This window comes from Lutjanus erythropterus, chromosome 9 (genome assembly GCF_056507025.1).
Source record: "Lutjanus erythropterus isolate fLutEry1 chromosome 9, fLutEry1.hap2, whole genome shotgun sequence".
NCBI classification, from domain to species: Eukaryota; Metazoa; Chordata; class Actinopteri; order Lutjaniformes; family Lutjanidae; genus Lutjanus; species Lutjanus erythropterus.
The window spans coordinates 25,917,349-25,940,243 of record NC_139325.1 but is presented as its reverse complement, the minus strand read 5'-3'; the positions used below and the strand labels follow the sequence as shown (position 1 = coordinate 25,940,243).

General features: G+C 39.6%; 1 long non-coding RNA gene across 1 annotated transcript in view; it reads left to right on the top strand.

Annotated features, from left to right (window-relative positions):
- The window catches only part of LOC146321647 (uncharacterized), a 196,453-nt gene extending 182,851 nt beyond the window's left edge, over positions 1-13,602 (top strand). Inside the window, exons 5-6 of the long non-coding RNA XR_014771407.1 lie at positions 6,713-6,857; positions 13,167-13,602. This is a non-coding gene — a long non-coding RNA (uncharacterized LOC146321647). The remainder of the gene's footprint in view (positions 1-6,712; positions 6,858-13,166) is intronic.
- Positions 13,603-22,895: the final 9,293 nt, after the last annotated feature.

Below are 22,895 nucleotides of genomic sequence, written 5' to 3'. Positions count from 1 at the left end.
TGGCTTTGCAACAGTTTTAAGATAGGGCCCTTAGTGTTTAATGAGGCCACTGTGTTAATGTGTTAATGTGCTAATGTACTGTCCTCAAATTTGTACATTCAAGTCTATTCTACTGTATGTTTTAATTGACCTTCCTGTGGCATATGGGAAGATGACATATCCTTTGTGAGGTGACCTTGTGTTTGTGTGTGTGTGACTGCTGCATCAGTGCCTGCTATAACTAATGCATGCTGCTACACACTCTGTTAAACCCCTCACCTGGTGCGGCCTCCATCTTCCCTCCGTCAGTGTCTTCAGTAACCTTCTATTGTCTCTCTGTACATTTTCTATCATCTGCTAATGCATGCTGCTATACACACCACTGGCACTGACACACACGTACCTACACACCACCTACACACAGAACAGTCACAGACCTTATGTACGCTCCTGTTCACTACACTCACACATACACACATCCTGTCCTCTAACACTCACACACACACTCATAATGCACGCTATGGCATTATTATAACTAATGCTAATCTTACAGCATCGCATTATTAGCTGTTAATGTATTCTGGGACACTATTAGCTGCTAACACTAATGCTAGGGCACTATTAATGCTTAATGCTAATGCAGTAACAGTGAGAGTCCTGAGCCAGCCCGCCCATCCAGGATTATGTGAAGCTTTATAATCCCTTGTTAGCTAGCAGCGGAGGCATACATCACACCTCCAAGCTAATCTGAGTGCTGTGTGACAGCTATACACCTCGCCTTGTCCTCATCTACTCCCATAATCTACTCCTTCTGGGATAGTCTCTCTATGATGATGTGTACACACCACATTGGTGTTGTCAGGACCATCTCCTTTGAGTCTAAAGGAAAACACAGAATTGTTTTACAGACTTTGAAGTATATAATTTGGCATTAGCCATTATCTGCTTGCCAGGGGGGTCAAACGCCATTATAGGCACCATATCCACTTGATGTTATGTTGTATAGCATTCAGTTTCAGTGGTGTTTGAATGCCTCTGGAAAGTGGACGTATAAACTCAACTATTACCTCCTCTCTCTCTCTATTTTGTTCTCTGTTGATGTTGTTAAAGTCTCCCTCTCTATGAGAAATAAGTGCTTGACTTACATGCTGATGTGCTGTAGACAGGCGAAACAGGGCTTTCACACCAAGCACACAATTTCTACATCACAGGTCATGGCCATTATTTCCAATGGAAAGAGCAGTCGGGTTGTATCTCAAAGAGCTACATGATCTGTAGCAGCATGCGCTACACAGATTTTCTGCCAACTTTTAAAGCCACAGTTCAATTTAATTGAACTCTTACCCCAGCAGAAGTTCTGGAGGCGACCATTTTCTATAGAAAAGAATCATGAAAAAGCTACCTTTGTCCATCTCTGAGATCTCAAGCATGGCAGAAAATATCAGAAAGCACACAAGGATACCAAGAAAGTAATCTTGAGGTTAGCTACATCCCAAAGTAGTCAGCAGCCAGTTGACTCACAGTGATGGTGCACTCCATTTGAACTGGGAAATTTAAAGTTCCTAGTTTGAAATTTCTACTGGAAACTAAAGTTGGATGTCCAACTAGGGGAGTCAGAGGAAACTTACAAGCCCATGTCTATATGTGTAATATATGTGTGGTTCCTGTTTGTCCCTCAAAGTAGCCACACTGTGGGGTTAGCACTTTTGCGAAAGAGTCATGGATTCAGTCAGGGCCTTTTTTTCTATTAGGATGGGTTAAAAACAGAGAGTGAACCTCACTGTACGTTGTCATAAAGGAGTACGTAAGCTATAAAGACTGAAAACATTTTCTGTACTAGAATGTTAACATTGCAAAGGTGGGCATTTAACTTTTGGAGTCTATGTGGATTGATTCACTTTTGCAGCGAGCCTCATGTGGCCACTTAAGGACCTGCAATTTTGGGCAACATCCATCAACAGACACATTTATAGTAGATGACCTTGTAATGTAATTATTTTGGAAATTCTACTGTTTATCTTAGTCATTCCATGGTTGTAAAAATCCTTTCTCACAGTATTATAAACTACTGTGCAGTGTTTTAGTCTGAATGCATTAAGGCTTGATTGGTTGGCAGAGAAAATTTGCTATTTACAAAGGAAGCTCTATATTACATTGGCCATTTGGGGGAAAAGAGTTAACTAGGAGAACCAGTGAGCTTGGCACAGTTTTAGTTTAGCCAATTCTGTCAAAATTCAACAGGCCAGAAGGTTTCTCTCTTCAGTAGAAAAATTATACTGGCTTCTGTCATACATTTCTCTTGCATGGGTGCAGCAAAGATGTAGTATGGATATTCATCCATCCATCTATTTTCTCTGCTCACTTATCCTGCTCAGGGTCATAGTGGGCTGGATCCTATCCCAGCATGCACGGAGCAAAAGGCATGGTGCATTGTGAAGAGGTCGACAGTCTACTACAGTCCATTATGTGGATATGCATCACCTAACCCAAAACCAAAGCCAAAATTAAAATAAATATTTGCTCGCTAGTGAACTTTTTCTTGCCCTATGTTTGTTAAACCACTTTTTTTCTCTTCTAATCTTACTGGCTGAGTTGACCTTGCTGTATTGTGACTGCTATATTAAAGTTGCTGTCTTACTCTTTGGACTGGCAGGCAAACAGATAGACAATGTATCTCGATAGCCAGACGTTCAGGTAGGCAACATAAATACTTAGTAATGCCCTTTTCTCTTCTGGTTATCACACCGTGATAAGGAAACAGCGGATGGAAAGCTGAGACGCGTGATAGGAGGGGAGGAGGGGACAGCAGAAAGTAGGGAAAGGGGGGGCAAAGAGAGGCAGCTGAGGGTAGAGGAGAGAGGTGAAAGAGGGGCGATAGGGATGAGAGGAGGAGCAGGAGGCAAAAAGAGGGAGAGGTGGGGGCCAGAGAGGAGTGGAGAGATAATGTACTGTAGGCTGATTAATGTCAAAGGCGCTGAGTCCTGAATACTTATGAAGCAGATGTCAATGGAGCTTTACCCCGCAAGGTTACACAGAGGGAGGGGTGGGATGGGAAGCGAGAGGGGGGTAAGAATCAGAGGCGCTAGAAGGGGATGAGGAAATGAAGGTGAGAATGAAACAGAGGAAAAAGTTGAATGAGAAAGAAACGGCAGAGATTGTGACAAACAGGGAGGTGATAGAGGCCATGTCCACAATTTGAAAACGCCATTCCAAAGTTTTCCATCCACACTGCATCAGTTTGTTGTCTAAAACTCCAAAACACCAGAAAAGACACTCTTCCTTTGGGTACTTTACGAGCAACCATACAACCAGCAACTTTCAGTTTTTGAAGCTTGTTTGTTTTTTCCAGAATGAACATGAGGGGCAGTCTGTACGGCTGAGTATTGTTCAAAGATTTTCAAAACCAGTATCTTGACTTCAGTACTGAACAATACTTTACTCTATACCAATTTTACAAAATCCCTTTTAACAAATTACACATTATGGTACAATTATTCACTTCAAAAGAGGAAGCTGTTAAAAGACTGGGAGCAACTCTGCACACTTTACTCAACCTGGATAACTGGAATAAAATGAAGAAAATGACAGCATTTGACTGCTTAAAATATATAAATGAGTGTTAAAAGGCACATTAATAACAAAAAATAGTCTAACCTAAAGAAGAAGGGAATAACTGTGTAGGTGTTGTTTGTGGTATTGGCAAATAGTGGCAGTAACAGAGTGAAACCTCTTACTTTCTCAGTGCTAAAGAGCAGCCTGACCAGGTCTGACAATGTTTTCTCTACTTTTACCTGTCAGTTTGTCAGCAATGCAATGTTAACCGTTAGACACGCTCTCTGCCTTGGCTCCTGGCTTTCTCTGCTTTTAACTGCATTACTACAGTCTCCTCCAGCGTCATCTAGTTTGTGGTTGTTAAAAATTTTTGTCTCTTCTTCTTTAGGGTAACGTTTGACTCTGAGCAGCGCCCTCTAGTGGATGTATTGCTTAACGCCCATGGCCCTTTAAAGGACACATGGAAGTATGTGGGCAGTGAGAGTTATATCAATTGAAATGGAGGTATCTATTAAAGAGGCCATAAATGAGCCTTTACTACTTAAGCCCCTTTTAAACAAGACAAAAAACCCACCAACACCCACTGACATCTGTTTTTGTCTGCAGTGGGAAAGGATGCAATTGACATTCACTCCTGGGTCAAGTGGCCAGGGTATTTTCACCCGTTATCAGCAGAAGCGATGAAGGTTTCGTGCCTCTGTCAGTTAACTTCTGTGACTCTTTTGCTCCTTTTTCATAAACATGTGCAGCTTGGCTTGACTCAGTTTAACTCAGTGTGTCAGCCCAGCACAGTGGAGTTGCACTTGTTTGAAGGTGTTTATTTAGTGATGAATCTCTAAACATTTTATAAACAATTTACTTCCTATCAAGTAGTCATAATAAAAGTTTTTTTTAATCTAAAAGCTTGTATTATGAAGCAACAAAATCAAGAAATGTTAATCGGCAATAATGTAGCACATCTCCTTTCCAGAACATGAAACAGTAAAATAAATCAGGTACCTGAAAGTACAAACAGCAACACAGGAGAGAAACAAAATTTCAAACCACAGAGATTCATTTAGAAGCTACAAAAGTACTGAGAGCTGAACGCACAAAGACTTAAAAACTTCTCTCTCTGTGCTCTTCTGTACACACATATGAAATGAGTCTTGGCTCACATCAGAAAAAAAGAACAGAAAGGCAAAGTCATGTAATGGCAATGAGAAAAGGGTCAGGTTTGTTTATCAGCTTTGCCCTGTCTTTAAAAAACTGCTTATATGTATTAATTGTGGTGTAAGAACATTACCAAAAAAGAGGAAATAAAGGGATCAAAATTTGTTACCGAATGACAAAGAAGTTTTTCAGTGCTCAACAGGATCAAGGCAATTAGGTCAGTGCCATAAAAGTATTGAAGTTTGGTACCCAGTCTTATACAGGAGAAAGATGTTTTGGGTATGTCATGGTTCACGTGACAATCAGCCACTTGAGATTAAAAAAAAAAACGCTCATAGATCAGCTCTGTTTCCACATTACTATAAAAGGCAAATCCAGAGTTCTAATATTTATTCATTTTGAGTTTTCTTCAAAGATTTGTGTTTGTTGGATGGGACACCAAAGAAAAGAAAAGAAGACAAAATTATTCATGAGGACATGAGGCAGAGAAAGCAAGTGGTCCAGACAGTGACAGTGGTGTGTGTACCCAGATGTGTGTGTGGGCGTGTGTGTTTTCAAAAACAAGAAACCTGTGGACTGAATCAGCAGAGCCTGTGTGCCTGAACAAGCGACCACATCTGACTGAACAGCACAAGGTGAACATTCATCTTAAACGAATGGATTCAACACCAAAAGGGCAACTCATAGTGCAGCTGTAGTCTGTAATGTATTCTGCATTTTAAAAAAACTGTCAAATACAAACAAACAAAGGCCGAGCTTCACTCCTGATCCCACTGATGTGGCCCTGTGGGAGCAGACCCCTCCATCTCTGCCTGTCACTACTTGTACACAACAATGGACCCCGCACCCTGTTTGTTATTGATGACAGAGCAGCGACCTCTCACCTCTGACCTCGAGGAGCAGCCTTGACCTCAGGTTTGACCTCTTGGGACAGTTGTAATGATACTGGGATACATCTAATGACCCCCGGGCTGCAGAAAGGTCACTGATGAAAGGTCAAGAGCAGATGTCCCACAGCCGCGGTGACCTCAGGAAGGGACTGGATCTGCTGATTAACTGACCAGACAGTCAATTCAGGGAAGAGAAATGGTGCAGGGGAGGAAAATCTGGACGTCTGTTATCAAAGATTACAGGTTAGAGCTGCTCAGAGATCATTCAAAGGACACTTTATGTTGAAGTCTAAAATTAGAGACAATGGAAAGAGGGAGGGAGAGCAACAGAGGGATGGTACAGCATCAATGATAAACTCTTTTTCATGGGATCCACTGGTTCTGCTTTATTATTGGACTCTAACTCTATTGGACAGTCCACCCTGTAGTGACATGCAACCAAGGCCTTAAGACCATCAAACCCCCCCAGTGGTCAGGAAGAGAGAGGGTCTTTCTGTTCACCTTTATGTCTTATTTACTTATTTGTTTCTCTTTTGTCATTGTATACTTTCTACTGTCTCTACCATCTACACCTTTTATTCACTTGACTTTCATGTAGGCCAAGGAAAAAGCTGTTACTATGTAACCCTGTCTCCCAGATATTATGTTTGTATGTAAATGCATATAATACAAAATTGTTTTCATAATTAGGTTGTGGTGAGAACATAGGACTTGAGATTCCAGGGTTTAATTGCAGTGTTTGTGGTTGTACTGGAAATGCCAGCACTAAACATGTAATTTATTCCTGATTGCTATAAGCCCAACCATGGATATCAAACTGTTGTCCTGTCATATTGTCATCCTACATATTTTTTTTTTTATTTGTTTAAAAAGAAAAAAAAAAAGTGAAATCCAAAATCTGAAACTAGTGCATTTCAATGCATACTTATTAATTTTTACTCTTTGGTCAGTGTCCATAAAGGCTCTGAATGTTGTTATACCATTTCAGCTTGTTGTTATGTATTATTATTGTATGTATACACAACTCAGGAGGCACAAATAACTTCCATTTAAACAAAACATATAGTTTCATAGAGTAAGGGCCAGAAAGGGAAGTGTTTATTTGTTGCTGATATTTTGAAATGCATTTGTGTGTACAGGTTTCAACACCGTTGGACTCCTCAGTGGAGGCTGATGACCTCTCAGCCCTTTTTCAAGTCAGCTTTTTGGCACCAGAGACACACGCAAGAGAGGAAGAAAACTGAACTATCTGCTCCTGGAGAGACTGGCTCATTGATGTTGAAGGTACTGAACCCCTTTTAAAAAAACTCAATATAATATATCTTTTTTAAAATGGTTAAATGGAATAAAAAATGTCTTGGGCTGTAATCATTCATCTTACTCATTATAGTTACTGTGAAAACATGTGAACATACCATATTTCCTAAAAAAAAATGAGACATTAACACAAAAACACTACACTGCAGTGACTGAAATTGAACAATGGCCTGTTTGCGTTGAAAGACTGAATAGTGGATTGCAAGATTGCCTTTTTGGCAAAAAAAAAAAAATGAAATACACTGTCAATGAACTTTTTACTGATATGAACATTTTTGTGACTTCCAGGCAAGTTAATTAGCAACATTTCTTCATAGAAAATATAATTCAGTTAGCATTATGTGCTCCTCAAATTCATATATAAATGTTATTTCTTGGAGACGTGGCTGAACAGTGAGTACTATTCCTACTGATGAGGACAACTAGATGTATTTCAGCTTGTTGGATATTTTTAAGATGAGTTTTAGGGAGAACAAAAACAGACCTTGTAGAAAAGTATGAGTATGTCTGCCAGATTCTTTCTGTGGACCCTTGTGGTGCAGTGACAAAAAATGTTTAAACCTTTACACGTCTGCATGTAAGAGCTGCAGTACGTTTAACTTTGCTGCCACAGGTGTGACGTGGTGGGAGTTCCTCCCATGTTTGGTCAAATCCGGAGTTAAACTGTGGCTCTGCTGACATTACTATTCCTCTCTCATCTCCTTCTTCCTCTTCTCTTTCATATCTCTCCTCTACTGTCCTCTCCTCCAGTCCTCTAATCTTTCTCTCTATTAGTAGTCTATTTACAGCGTATTCAGTCTGGGGTCTGCCAGCACTTACTGCTCTCCAGAGCTTTATCAAGCCGCTGATAAACTCCACGCACGCACATTTACATACAGACACACATGCACACGATTTTATGGGCAGATTTTGTGGACGGTGTGTATGCATGTGTCTGCACCTGACATGTTTGTGTTTAAGTGCATCCTGCACAGGTATATAATGTATACAACCTGAGTTTTTTATGTATTGTAGGTTAGATATATATATAAATGTGTGTATATGTGTGTTTATGTGCATCCATTTTGCGTGTGTCCGTGCACATGTGTATATGTTATCAGCAGTGTCCCAGTGTGCTCGCCGAGGGCCAGTCTATTTAGTGTTCATAACAAAGCCTTTTACTGAGGCTCCAATCAGGATTAAACCCTTATCAGCACACACAGACCACAGGACACAGCCAGCCAGCGTGAGAGTGTGTGTGTGTGTGTGTGTGTGTGTGTGTGTGTGTGTGTGTGTGTGTGTGTGTGTGTGTGTGTGTGTGTGTGTACACGTATTGGTCTGCGTGTGTGAGACAGACGGGTGGGGGGGTAAAGGGGATTATTTGCACGTGTATGTATTGTATATTGTGTGTGTGTGTGAGTGTGTGTCTGTACTTGCATATAATTTGACCATACGACTCCTGAGTGCGTGTGTTTGTGTGTGAATGTGTGTGTCATCATGACTGTGTGTATGTGTGCAACTGCATGTGTGTTTTGCATCTATGGTATCCGTACATAGAAGAGTGAGTGGACTCAAGTGTTGCAGTAAATACAAAACTCTGAAACCACATTAAATCCAGATTCAAAGCTAGCAGCTCCCCCCCTGAGGGTTCGATAATTATCATCAACTTTGTCTGTGTGTGTGTGTGTGTGTGTGTGTGTGTGTGTGTGTGTGTGTGTGTGTGTGTGTGTGTGTGTGTGTGTGTCTCACATCATGAGGTGGAGGGAGACAAAGAGAGATGGATGAAGAGAGGAGTACAGACAATATAATGAGTGATTCAAATGGCAAACGGAAAGAAAGAAAGAAAGAAAGAAAGAAAGAAAGAAAGAAAGAAAGAAAGAAAGAAAGAAAGAAAGATCAAAAAGTGGCCACAGAGAAGGAAAAAAAGGGATGATGAAATCAACAATGCAATACAGTTTCCTAACATAAAAATGTCTTTATTGTGATATATATAGCGTTTCCAATAGGCAGGCAGGACATAACAATGGGAGAAGCTTGAATTGTGGGCATCATGACCCAACATACCATGCTGTTGCTATAGCTGGCCTGTTCACCAGATGCTTAATGTGGGTATAAAGAGATGAAGTCCCTCCCCTTCCGGTGCGCCCCATGGGACTTCACTTTGAAAAAAATATGAATTGTAGTCAGTGGCAAAGAAAAAAAAAATTGATCCCATTTGAATTGTGCCACAAATTACACATCTAAAATATAATTTTACAAGATCATAATTTTTTGTAGGTTTGCCATAGTTTAGTTAAGTTTTGTGTAAACTATATCTCTCATCTTGCACATTATGTCATCAACATCATCATCATCATCACCGCTGTCCCCTGTAACATTCTCTTACCTGAAGTGTTTTGTCCAGCAGCTCCTGGTCCTTTTATCAGCTGGGAAGCAAAAGAGTGAGTAAGACTGTTCATGTGACTACATCCTGGTACAGAAACACACAGGTATCTACAGCAGCTGCCTTTTGGGTGTGTAGTTTTTATAATCACGTAACTTCACAGTCGGATAGTTCAGCAGTTTTAGGACAAACAGCAACCTATATGTGTAATTCATGGCACACATCAAAAGGGATCAAAGAATTATTTGTCTCTCCCATTGACTACAATCATATTTTTTCTAAAAGCTTTGAAAAGACAGATTTAATTTCATCTCAGGTTTAACAGAAGCTTTGAATTGTATTACAACCTTCACCATAAAACTACACTTCTTGCAACAGTTTTTCTGTAACGTTTTACATACATGTATTTTCATGTTCATGTTTATACAGCAGAGCTCAGCTCAAAGACAACTTAGAGACAATAAAGTTTTGTGCGTCTGTGCCTCTCATTGCCCATGGCTGCAGATCCAAAGAGGGATGTTGGCAGTACACAGTCATCTTTGTTCTTTTCTAGGTCAAAGCTCAAAGATCTGATCTGTAGTCTAGGATCCTATAAGAGATACTCTATACTGTAGGCCTTTATTATTATGATAACACTGCATCTAATTATGCAGATTTTGCTCATTAATATGCATGAGCCACACCGCCGCCAGGGAGGAGCCTGCAACAGACACAACAATGAGCCGGCAAAATTAGAGTAAACTGAATCTATGAATAAAAATCGGAGGCCACAGAGGATTATTTACACCCGTCTGTCTGCTTACTGTGCCTACTGTACAATGAAAGTACGTGACCCACTATTAAAAAAACTGAGACGTGCTAAATCTCTGTTGCTCTCTGTGATTTTTTTCTTTGGTTTTTATTTAGTGGAATTTATAGATGAATATAAGTTAAACTGCAGTAAATCATTTAATTCTGGTTATCCTTTTTCTGAATGTGAAATTTATTGTAAATTATACCCCTTATTCATTTTGTATTATTATGCTTTCTTGTAGAGTTTTCAGTCTTTTACCAGGGCACGACAGCAGTTATAGAAGAGGAATTAATTACATCTGCGGTAGATAATCCACAGAGGATAATTTAATATTGTGTCTATACTCTGAATCTGCTGTATGCTAAAAGTCCATTAACCTCTAATTAAAACAGAAGAAAAATAAAAACACAGTTTTGAGAGGATCCCTGAAGAAGACAATCACTCAGTTTAAAATCCTCCCACAGGCTTTTGCTTTAAATAAGAACGAGTTTTCAGTGAACTTGACTGATTGAAATTCAGAAATGTCTAAAAAGAAAAGCACAAGAAAGTGTCTCTCTTTGCTTTCAGCGTCCACTTAACTTTATTATTCATACATCGTTTTATTATTCATACAATCTATGTTATGCATTTCATTTACGTTAAATAACTCACAAAAACGATATAAATGCACCATGAAAACAAGATAAATACATTTAAATAAGCAAATCATACATTATCTAAATGGAACAATGGAACAACATTATTATATTCAATAGATCAGTGATGAACTGAATCTGTCAATATCTCAGTCTCAACAAAAAAAACGCCATGTTTTTCATGTTTTTCTCCGCATAAATACATCTGTACAATAAAGACAGAAGCCTCCGTTGTGAAACGATGATAAAGATTTAATGTGACACTGTCTGTCTGCGCACTGAGCCTGAGATACAGTAAAGGTACATCAAAACAGAATGAAAATTGGGTGGGCCATCACAGTGCATTTAGATATAGGAACAGAATTAGGCTGAAGTGAATCCATGAATAAATATCTGAGTCCTTAGAGGATCATTAACACCTGTCTGCCCGCTCATAACTACTACTGTATGCTAATGTGTTGTACATTTATGACCCGCTGGTAGCTTTTAAATGCAGAATAATGAAACTCAGGTGTATTGTGAAGATGCACAGACCGGATCAAACGTCTAAAGAATATTTCAAGTCACATTCAGTCATAGCATGATGGCCAAAAATCACTATCACATTAAACATTGATGAAGTGAATATATGAATAAAAATATATCAGCGTCTGTAGAGAATAATCTTCCTGTCTTCTCACATAGTTTCCCACATAGTTTGTATTCTCATTGAGGAACAAACAAAACATCTGGTTTGTAACGCAGACTGCTGCCGAGTCACTAAAATTGTGTTGTTTAGGAAAAAACTGTGCAACCTTTCTATTTTATACTTGCAAACACTCTGCTTATAGTATGTCTTTAACTTAGAGGAGATGGAGGGCCAGTTAGAGAAGAGAAGACAGGAGAAGAGAAGATTAAACTTTTATCATCTCAGCGGAGAAACTGGGACATTTCAGCATCAATATTAACAAAACATATCACTTGTTTCCAAAAAAAAAAGAGAGGATATGAATTTAAACACAAATATGTCTCAGGGGCATATTCAAATCACAGTTTCATCGCAGTCACAGCCAGCAGTTTCAATACGAGGTGTGTTGGTGACACGTGTGAATCAAAGGTATGAAAGACTGAATTACCTATGCAGGAAACAGACAATATGTGTCAGATTTTAATCATTCTTCTGGGAGGCAGAGCTGTCAAGTGTGAGCGTGAGTCAAAGAGGTGGTTTTCCCCAACTCCCACCCTGATTATGACTGTAAATGTTAGGGCTGACACCTTGTGATTGTTTGGTCAATTTATTGGTTGTTATGCTCTCGTCCCACCAAATTATCAATGATGGACACTTGGTGTCCCACAACGGGCAAGAGGAAAATATGTATTTTTGATTTTGGATGAACTGTTCCTTTAATAAGGAGAGTGCTTCTTAATCCACTATTGTCAAGGGCAGCACATATGCAGAGCCGAGTTACTTGGCTCCAAACTAATAGACACCTTGTCAAGGTACCAGTATAAATCGTTACATTCACACTCATCCTCAGAGGACAGGAGAGGATGAAGAGCTGAGTGGATAAAATGTTTTTTTGTTTGTTTGTTTGTTTGTTTTTAGTTATTTTTGTTGACCACATGTGTGTGGATTTTAGTCGGCTTGACTGCTTTCTTAACAAGCGCCTGGCAGTAATGTTTCCAGCCCAGTGATGGATGAATACCAGCTGTTGTGACCTAACTTCAAAACTCAAAAGCTGTTAGTTTTGCCATGTTCAGTGTCATTTTAGCGATTATTGTGTAGGTTATACTGTCGATGTTGGGGTTAGCGTGGTGCTAATGTAGCTATTCCCACCCACTTGGTTGATGTTAGTCTATAGTTGTAATATTGAAAGACCAATGAGAGAAACTGTGAACGATACGTCTTATTTGAAGCCAACTAAACAACAAAAGTAGTAGGTTGGATGTCAGTGACTGCTGTTTTGTTTGTTTGTTTGTTTGTTTGTTTGTTTTTTCACTTTTTCCCTTTATGGATGTTTATACAGCAAGGCGGGATTTTCTGTGGTTGACTACAGCTCTAGAAAATTTACAGTAATAAGTAACACAAAACAGTTTAGCAGAACCAAACATCAAACACATCAAAACAGATTCACAAATCAGCTTCAGCATATTCCTCACACACTGTCCATTGTTAACGGACATCATGGCGTTCTCATTTTGTCATTTTCTAGGTTTTGCAGGACGTGTAAATCCATCATGAATCAGGGTCTCAGTGGTTTAAAATCTAAATGTGTGCTCAGAGTGGCACAAGTGATGTTCATCCTCCACTGAGCAGCTTGTGGAGGTCTGACGCTCAAAGACAGAAGTAAAGTAGTCTGAACTAAATGGGTGAGGAGAAGCCATCAAGTTATTGGCGTTTGTGTATGTGCGTGTGCATGTGTGCTTGTTTGTTCTAATGAGCATCTGTCAGTGCAGACCTGATAACCATGGTAACACCCGGGGTGATTTTCTGCCCGCGTTCACAGAAGCTCTGAGGCTCTACAGCGAGGTCAACATCTGGGCTAAAAGAACAACTGTCACACCCGGCAACACTTTTATCACTGCTGTCATAAAAGTGTTATAACAGAGCTGCACTGCAACATCTGTAACACTGGTAGTGTTTATGAGGTCTTTAAAATATGCATTTGAAATACAGTTGGTCTGCATTTTGTCATTTGTATTTGATGGACTGTTCTTCCACATAGTTCTGTATTTTTGTGTGGGTTAATTGGTTTATTTCTAGCAATAATAATAATTAACAATTAGCCCTGTTTACGACCTTAACATTGCTATGTTAATTCTCAGCTGCAGCATCACAGCGCATGAAACAGGATTTTTGATAGATTTTGCTGCACTTAAAAACATAATATACAAATAGTATGTGTAGTAATACGTCAGTTTGGTAGCTTTCCATACAAATGTATTTCAAGAAAGCCTGCGATTAGAACCAACAACCTAATGTGACTTTGTTTACCGTGTGGTGAAACTTTTGGAGCCACAGTTTTACACAGCTGAGATCAACTTTGTTCAGTGTATAGGCACGTTCATTTAACATTTAAAATGTGTGCTCTCACAAAGCCTGTCTGTCACTGTCTCACTTGTTTTTCAACTTGACTTGTGTTACTGCTTATGCTTGGAGCTTGACCTCCAGTCCAGTCTTTAGGGAGTAAAGTCTCACAGCAGTCAAATCAAGTCAAGTCTTAAATCAGTTTACAACAGTATACAGTATATTACTTAAACTACACACAGTTTGTACAGTACTAAGTATCATTTGACAAATATGTAACATTATGTGGCCGTTCCACTTTTCAGTCATCCAGCAAATGACCGCTAACTTTTCACAATTCTTTTAATGTACTTAACAGATTGCATTACTTAATACAAATGGCAGAAAATTGTGCACATTCTTAGATTATTCTAAGAAATTATGTTGTTTTATTGATCATTGCTCTACGGTAAATTTTCTAAATCCTGTTTCTCTACAAATATGTCTGGTTACACGTTTGTATTAAGGTGTGTGTGTGTGTGTGTGTGTGTGTGTGTGTGTGTGTGTGTGTGTGTGTGTGTGCAGGGCATGAAAAATCTATGTGAGTGTGTGTATTTGCCAGTAGAAGGTGGTGGTCTTTTCTTGGACACCTGTGTGACCAGCACCAGCCAAAGCCCCCGGAGATGGAAATGGATGCTCTATGTTACTTGGTATGTGTGTTGGCTAATGTGCGTTGGTTTTGTATGTGTTCATGTGTGTGTGCGTGTGTGTGTGTGTGTGTGGTAGTTTGTGTATCTATTGGACCATTAAAGTGAACAACACAGGATGTATGTCAGTTTGAAACATCGCAGGGGACAGAGTGTGTTATCCCGAGGCCCCAAAGGTATGTGTGTGTATTTGTGTGTGTGTGAATGTGTGTGTGTGTGTGTGTGTGTGTGTGTGTGGTGCACAGAGGCGTGACTGAGCCAGAGGCAAAGGAAGGTCACCTCACGTGCACGGCTCAGTGGAACAGCGCCTGGCGACTGTGCACGAGAAGCCAAGCACCAGCAGTCTCCCAAGGACAACAAAGTGCTTATCCAGGAAAAAAAAAAGAAGAAGGCTGTAGAGCTCTCTGATCACACACACACACACACACACACACACACACACACACACACACACGTCAGTATTCACATGCTCACATGCATGGACATAAAAAGAAAAACAAGCCTCTTAACTGGTGAATGAGTGTACCTTGTTTAAATGTCTTTCTCCTTGTCTCATGATATCTGTACCATTCTGCCTGTACCACTCACACATTTGCAGTAATGTATCTGTCTTCATCTTGCTATTTAGACAAGTAATCTATCTGGGCTCTGTGTCCCTGCTGCAATGTCAACTACACGATTAGTTTGTATATTTAATACTATTGAAATGATTTTGATGGAGGTTCATTACAAACTATTTGAGTAATCTGATGAAGACCTTTTCTACAGTTTTCTTTCTAATTTTACAAAAAAACACCAGTTCTTTTCCTGTTATAAGTCAAAACTTCGGCTTCTGAGAAAAAAGTCTGTTGACTCAAGGCTACTATTTCCTTGCATGTAGTGTTTTTCTATCTTACTGTACTTTTTAATGTATATTTAGCAAAAAATTTCAACAATAAAAGATGTAGACACATTTCTTGTAATATTTTCAACTTTTGAATTGACATTAATCTCCTGACCACATTTCTCTATATCTCTACAAATCAATGCTTTCAAAAAACAAAGGCCAGATAATGGAAATAGACACCAGGCATCCTGGTGGCCTCGTGGCCACATAACTGCAAAGCCTGTGGTCTGACTCTATACAGAGACCTTTGTTTCATGTCTTACTCCTCTCTTTCTCCTCATGTCTAATTTCTGTAACTCAGCTGTCACTATTCAATTAAAAACATGCAAACAAATGTTTGAAAATTAGGTTTTTCAGAATTAAAAAGTCAGCTGATGTTTTGCTAGATTTTCTGTCAATTTTGCCTCCCTGCATGATTATCGGTTTCAGTACCTTGAATAAAGCCAAGGACAACACATTACTTTATCTTTTATTGCCCTTAAAGTCTTCATTGAACCAGAAAGTCAGGCTATAAAATATATAACATTTATTAGTTTTTCTTCTCGTTTATTACATTTCCCACTGAAGACGAAAGCCAGATATTAGCAGGTGTTTTTTCTCCAGTATAAAAGCACATATGCACTGTGTGATTTTGGCCTGTCCCAGACTAAAGATGACCGATGTCAAAGAAACGTGGTGATGTCTTTGGTCGTGGTTCCAAAACGTTGGTCCTATGTCACAGTGTGAGAGAAATTTAAATGATGTTAGAATAGGAATAGAATAGGTCATAAATACTGTCTGTTAATAGGTAGGACATGGGCCAAAGTAAAACATCAAAGAATGTGTAAAATAATAATTCCTAAAGATGGTTTCTATCATTTTAGGTATTTCTTACTACACTGATGTTTGTTCAATTGTCAGTTTGGTTTTAATTAGGACTTTGATGCTACAAAAAGGAGGTTTCATGCCATGATTGACAGCTGTGCTCTGCTCGCCACTGAGTCAGCTGCCTGTGTGGGTGAGAACTCGTAAGTGCGGCTCACTGCATAGACCCTGGCTCCAAGTGACATCACCAGCACGAAATGGCAGCGCTCATATCTGGAATATTTTGACTTCAGTTTTATCCAGTGGGAGGAAGTGGAACCATGACGTCCATCTTTTTTTTAAGTTGATGGTTACAGTAGACAGGACTTCCTGCCAGGGCTCACAGCGAATGACGAACGCGTAACTAATTCCCATTGTCTCACAATGTATCTACAGCTTGTTAGCGTTGCCACCTGGCACGATGGTTTGTCATTAGTAAATTCTCAGTCATAATACCCATCATACATCGGGCCAGGCTTTTAGTCAGGGACACATTAAACATCTCAGCCTCCATACTTTTTTTTCAGTAAGTATAGGTGTCATATAACAACTTTCTATTTCCGTGCAGAAGCTTGTTTTGTACAGTAAGTGGAGCTGTCCATCGCCTGCAACCCTCTTCACTCACTCTCCTCTCTGCCATCGGTGGTTCAGCTGTTGTTTCTCATTATAAAAACCACCTTATTGTGTTTCTTATTATCCCAAGCTGCTCCGAGCAACCAGTATACTCTGTGCATCTGTGTGTGTGTGTGTGTGTGTGTGTGTGTGTGTGTGTGTGTGTGTGTGTGTGTGTGTGCGTGTGTGTGTGTGTGTGTGTCTGTACAGTAGCTGCCAAATGGAGTCTTTATTTGCCTCCAACCTTCTCTCTCTCTGTCTCTACTCAGGTGTTTGTCTGTTCTGTCCCCTCATTATAAAAAACACTTTACCCCCTTTCTCCCCCCGTCTCCTCTTCCTCTCATCTCCTTTCTTTCTCTCCCCCTCCCTACCTCCTTCCCCTTTACTCCCAACCTGCTTTTCCTCACCACCCCTCCCTCCCCTCCTCTTTACCTTTTTCTCTCTCATTATCCAACAGCTTGAAGCAACCAGTCAGCCATATGTGAGTGAAAACTGTCACCTCACACTGTTAGCTTGTATTAGTCTGCTCTTTGCCTTAAACTTTGCCCTAAACCTTTGGCTATTTCTGTTCTTTTTAACAGTAAAACTAATTAACCGAGCAGCTTGCAGCCAGCATTCAGCCATATGTGAATCTATCTCATAACTCTAGCTGGTTTTGAAACTGTGTTTGCCTTGAAATCTTTTCCATTGTGTTTTTTCCCCTCAGTATAACTAATTAGTGAAGGAGCTCACCATCAGCCATGTGTGAAGCTCGTTTGGTAGCCTTGTTTGGACTGAAGCTGTGTTGGCCACAAGCTAGGCCTATATCTCCCCTGTACTTCATTAAGGGATACCATTCGAAATTGTGCAATTATTTTTGCTTTTCTTAAACCTGCTATTTATTAACAATGGATAAAATGTTTGCATGTAATGTAAAAGGCATCACACAGAGAATTATCACTTGGCTCTGCAGTTCCCCTCAGCTCTACCAAGTGTCTTGTTGATTGGTTGATTGGTTGGTTGATTGTTTTGGTTTTACAGTTCATAAATTTTGGTTCACCCCGACTGCGCTCATAAGAGAGCTGATTTCAGTGAAAAAGCTCTGATAACTCTGATTGTATGCAACAAAGTAGGCAACAAGCTAGTTAAAGTCCACATGAAATGGAAATCAGAGTGCTATTTTCTTCCACATATTTATGCGTTTCCTGTAAAAACAGGCAGCTAGAGAAGTTGCAGTAGCCAAAAGCACTGAATGAGCGTTAGCATAACACCCCCTCAGCCATACTGCAACAGACAGATTTTTGGCATGTATTGTTAAACAGGTGCATATTATGAGGAAGTGATCTATACAGTGGACACAGTGAATTTAGCAATTAAAGTGGCAAATATTTCTGCCAGAACTTGATGGAAAGCAAAAATACCACTGAAAGGACAGTGAATACTGGACTTCACTGGGTGTCCAGAAACAAAACTCAAACTAAATTCTGGTTGGTTGCAGGGCGTCCATTAATTCCTGATAATGGACACCTACTAAGCATTAGAAATTGTCTGTTCACCATTTTAAATAATGCACTGGCTACTTAATGAGTAATAGCAAAAGAGATGCAGTCAAAGCCTCTGTTTATAATTTATTACACCACATTAACAAGCTACAGGATCATGACTGTAACACAAAAGCTCTGAACTTTGTGTTATGTAGGCGAAATTATATGTACTGTTTGTCAATCGTACGCAATGTCATTGACTTTGAATCTTGCTAGCATAGCATCAGCTTTCTGGCTCATAACTGAGCCAAACAGTTCGATGCTAAAGTGGCTGGTATGTTTTTTATTTTTATTTTTTTTTGTACTACATAACAGCTTTGTGACAGCTCTCAAACTGTTATTTAGGAAGACAACAGGTCTCTATCATTGATTGTTCTTTAATTCAGTTTTGACAGTTTGCCCTCTGACAGTCACTCAAGTGAAACTGTCATTCAGTTCACTTCTACTCAGGTTAACAAGATGATTCTATTTCTTAAACAAGCAAGTCAGCAGTCTTTGTAAAAGTCCTCTCCACAACGATGACAACGCTATAATTCACTTCCTGTGTCCCAGAGGGTCGAGCGTGACTCGATCCAATCAGAAACCATGCCAATTAGACGCCTCAACTGGCACTTAATTACCACTCTGAAGAGGCTGATGGGCCATTAATTAGCAGGACATTAACGGGACTGATTGTTCATTAACAGCAGAGCATATTAGAGCAGATAAGACCCGATTGTAATGGACTCTGGTGGAGGAGAAAAAGGCCGAAGCTGTCTCCAATAGAATTAGATGACCTGCTACGGCAGTCAAGTCTGGGATAATAATGTTAACAATGGCCATTAAAGGAGAATACACTTACTTTTAATGTCGGACTATGTCACTCATATGGCTGTGGTCTGTGTTTGGGCATGTTACTCCCTATAGGAGAGACACATCATCTCAACAAGGACTTGCAGAAGGTAACTATTTCCCTTAGCCTATAAGTGGCATTGTAAACAAAACATATTATACTATCCACTGTTATTATACTGGGGTTGGGAGAAGGATATCTGAACCACTTTGCTTATTTAAAAAAAGACTTTTTGCATTCAACCAACCAATTGTCTCAATAATTTTGCAAAAATTAGTGTCTTTATGTTAAAACAAGAAAAAGTATGACAGACCACTGCACTAGAATAAAAACAAAACTTTAAAAAAATACTAGAATTGACTCTTCATTGGCACCTTCTTGACTTGTTTAAGAAGATCAGGACTCAATACCTGAATAAATATGTTGGATGGATGGATGGATGGATGGATGGATGGATGGATGGATGGATGGATGGATGGATGAGTTCTGCCATGGTAGTTGCTGGTTGGTAAAGACTAATGTTAGAACTTTATAGTACAGATTTCTATGTTCACTGACCACAGCTAGTAAATGAACACAACCCACATTATGTTTGTTTAGCTCTTTTTACCATTTCTTTGTTGCCTGGTTTCAGACCGCTGAATCACTACCCACATCTTGATTCAAACAGAAAGTGTCCATTGGCTGTTAGCATGTTTGAAAAACAACTGAGCCAATCAGTGCTTTGCAAGTGGTATTACGATTGCCAACATCATCATCCTGTGTCACAAAAAATGATAGAAAAAATTGCCACAAATTGTAACAAGCATGGATTAGATGACGCATCTATAAAGGCTGCAGCTGCGGTTGCTAGAAGCAGCACAATGTCAATGTCAGGAATGAGGTGCCGACAAGAAACATTCTTAATGTAAAATAAAGAAATTGATACAAAATGTCACTGGGATACATGTAGTCATTCAATAGTAGCCTAATTTATGGTTAGGGTATAATTGGGTTTTGGTTAGATGTCTAGTAAACTTTCACTAACAGCCCAAATTTAGCCATATTTTGGCCTAGATGTCATGTCTACATATAGACATAGACATATAGACTCATTAGATGTTTGCAATGCAAAATTGCTTACTGGGGACATGCTTGTCTTTTTGTTAGGACATCGTGAGGTGTCCCAGATGTGGTGTAGGCTGTTGTCAGAGAGATGAAAGATGCAGTAAGTAGGATAAAACAGTCAATTCCTGCAACCAACACCCATTTTCATTCCCAGAGCTCTGCGTCTGTTGGGTCAGACTAAACATGAACATGTCATACTGAATAATACCGAATAATGAAATGAAAAAGAAAATGCAGTTCAATTTAATTATCTTTGTTACAAATGAATCAAAATAAACATTATAAATTGAAAAAACAAACAAGTTTCATGGTATTTCATGTCATGCTCACCCACATAGTGTAGTCAAAAAGGGTTATACGGTTGGGACACGTCCTACTCTGCCCACCAGGGGGCATGCTGATGCAGGGAGATCGAAGGTTTGGTTTTGGCCGTCCTGATCTATCTTGGCCTGGTCTGTGTCAGTCCGCTGTAGAGATTCCCTGGGGAAGGAATGTTCTAACATCTCTGACTCTTCATTTCACGCTTCATTTACCATCACACTCTCCCAAAACACTAACTGTGCATCTGAATGTGTGTGTGTGTGTGTGTGTGTGTGTGTGTGTGTGTGTGCGCGCGCGCTCAGGGTCGTTCTGTCTCTCCATATACGTATTCTTTCTTTCACTCTTTCTCCTACGCAAGAAAACACATACACAAACACAACATATGCTCACAGGCACACACATACTTAAAAGGTAAATGGTAGTTAAAGGGAGGCCAGTTTATATCTGCTGGAGTCAATAGGGGCTGCATTGTTCTCCAAGGGCAAGCAGAGTATAAGACAGAATGGACCAGAGCTCTTACGCACAGTGATTTGGATGGATGAAAAGCTTTCACACACACATACACACCCATACACAGACTAAGCCTGTAACTGTTGTTTTACTTCTAAAGTCAATGCAATTACCACTTTACTCTCACTGCAGTGCATCCGATGTATGAATATGGCTAGGAGACATGAAGTAAATGTGTGTGCATGAGAAGGAGGAGTAGTTATTGGAGACACTGTAGCTCATAAAGCTGCTCACTATCAATATAAACATTCTCTGCAGCTACAGGGAGGAGGATTTCGAGCATGGTGGTGCTTTTTATTGTCATTTTGCAAAAATGTTTTTATTTTTGCAATATAAAAAAGCATGTGTTGTGATACTTCTGTTTATGTATCACTATATGGATTTACGTGAAATATAATGGTCTCAAAATCAGCATTGTATCCTCCCAGGAGAAACCGAACATTTACAAGTTCATTCAAAGTCATCCAAGATTATTTTCCCAGTCGGCAGTTGAAATTCATACAACAGCCCTCAGACAGTAAATTGGCTTTTGGAGCTGAGCTGGTGATAAAATATCAGGTCTGAGACACAGGTTCAAAGATACACACACACACACACACACGTAAGCACAGTAAGGTATTGAGTTGCATCAGGAGCAGCAGTGTGAATGAATGGATGGGTGCTATCACTACACACACACACACAGATACACACACACTGGTAGGTAGGTATGAATAGATGGTCTGTCTTGGATTGGTGAGATTGGTTCCATCTGTTGTGGAGAGGGTTGCAGGGTCACATCCCACCTATTACCTCCCTCTCTGTCCAATGACACTTCATTCACCTGAATGTAGGATGGATGGAGCTAATCTGTACAACAGAGAGAGATGGGAAGGCAAGTAAAAGCAGATAGATAGATAGATAGATAGATAGATAGATAGATAGATAGATAGATAGATAGATAGATAGATAGATAGATAGATAGATAGATAGGGACAACTGATCATGCTGCTGGTCGTTATAAACTGTTTAACTCCATGAGGGAAATAATCTAGGAATGCAAAAACAAGATGGTTTGGACTTAATTCAAAGAGGTAGATGTGAAAATATCTTGGCTCTTGACAGTTTCTCTCTTTCTCTATCATGTCTGACTTCACTCTTACTCTTTTCCTGGTGATATTTTCACATCTAACACAGGGAATTAAGGCTTTATCTCAACCAAACCAGAGTTGGTGACTGTTGAAAAAGTGGAAAGACGAGCCCAGAAATTTTTGGTGGCCTTCATTTTGTTTCCATTGACCTTAAATGAAGGTGATGGTGATGATGCTAGCTAGCTAACATTGCTAATGGTTATCTAAGACACTCAGCTGATCATCAAAATGCTCAAAAAGACTATATTAAAAGCGAATGGAAAGTATTACTCACAATATATTACAACCTGTGGAACGTGAAAACAACTAACTTTAGGATTAAAAAAGCAATGGGTTTGTAGGCAAAAGTAATGTTACTATAGCTTTGACAGGAGTCACAGACATGCAGCTTGTGGTCCGTCTGTGTGAGAAAACAGGCAGTGAGTTTTGAAAGATGTGTTCATTGTATGCACTTTAAAAGCAATGACAAGTGATCCACATTTTAGCCCCAATTGAATCCTGGTGTGCTGACTGTGCGAAGAGTTTTGAAGAAGGTGAACCGAGTACTGAGAAATATGCATAGCCAATTGTAAAAAAAAAAAAAAAAAAAAAACTGCAGGTGCTGTACATATTCAAAGTAAATTTAGTCTTCTGTTGCCCCAGGCAACGTGTGGTTTCAGAAATACAATATGAATGTGCCAGAAACCCCTGGACCTCAAACAGGCTTAGCTGGAAGTCAACAGATAATATAATAGCCAGTGTCTGTTATTTTCTACAGG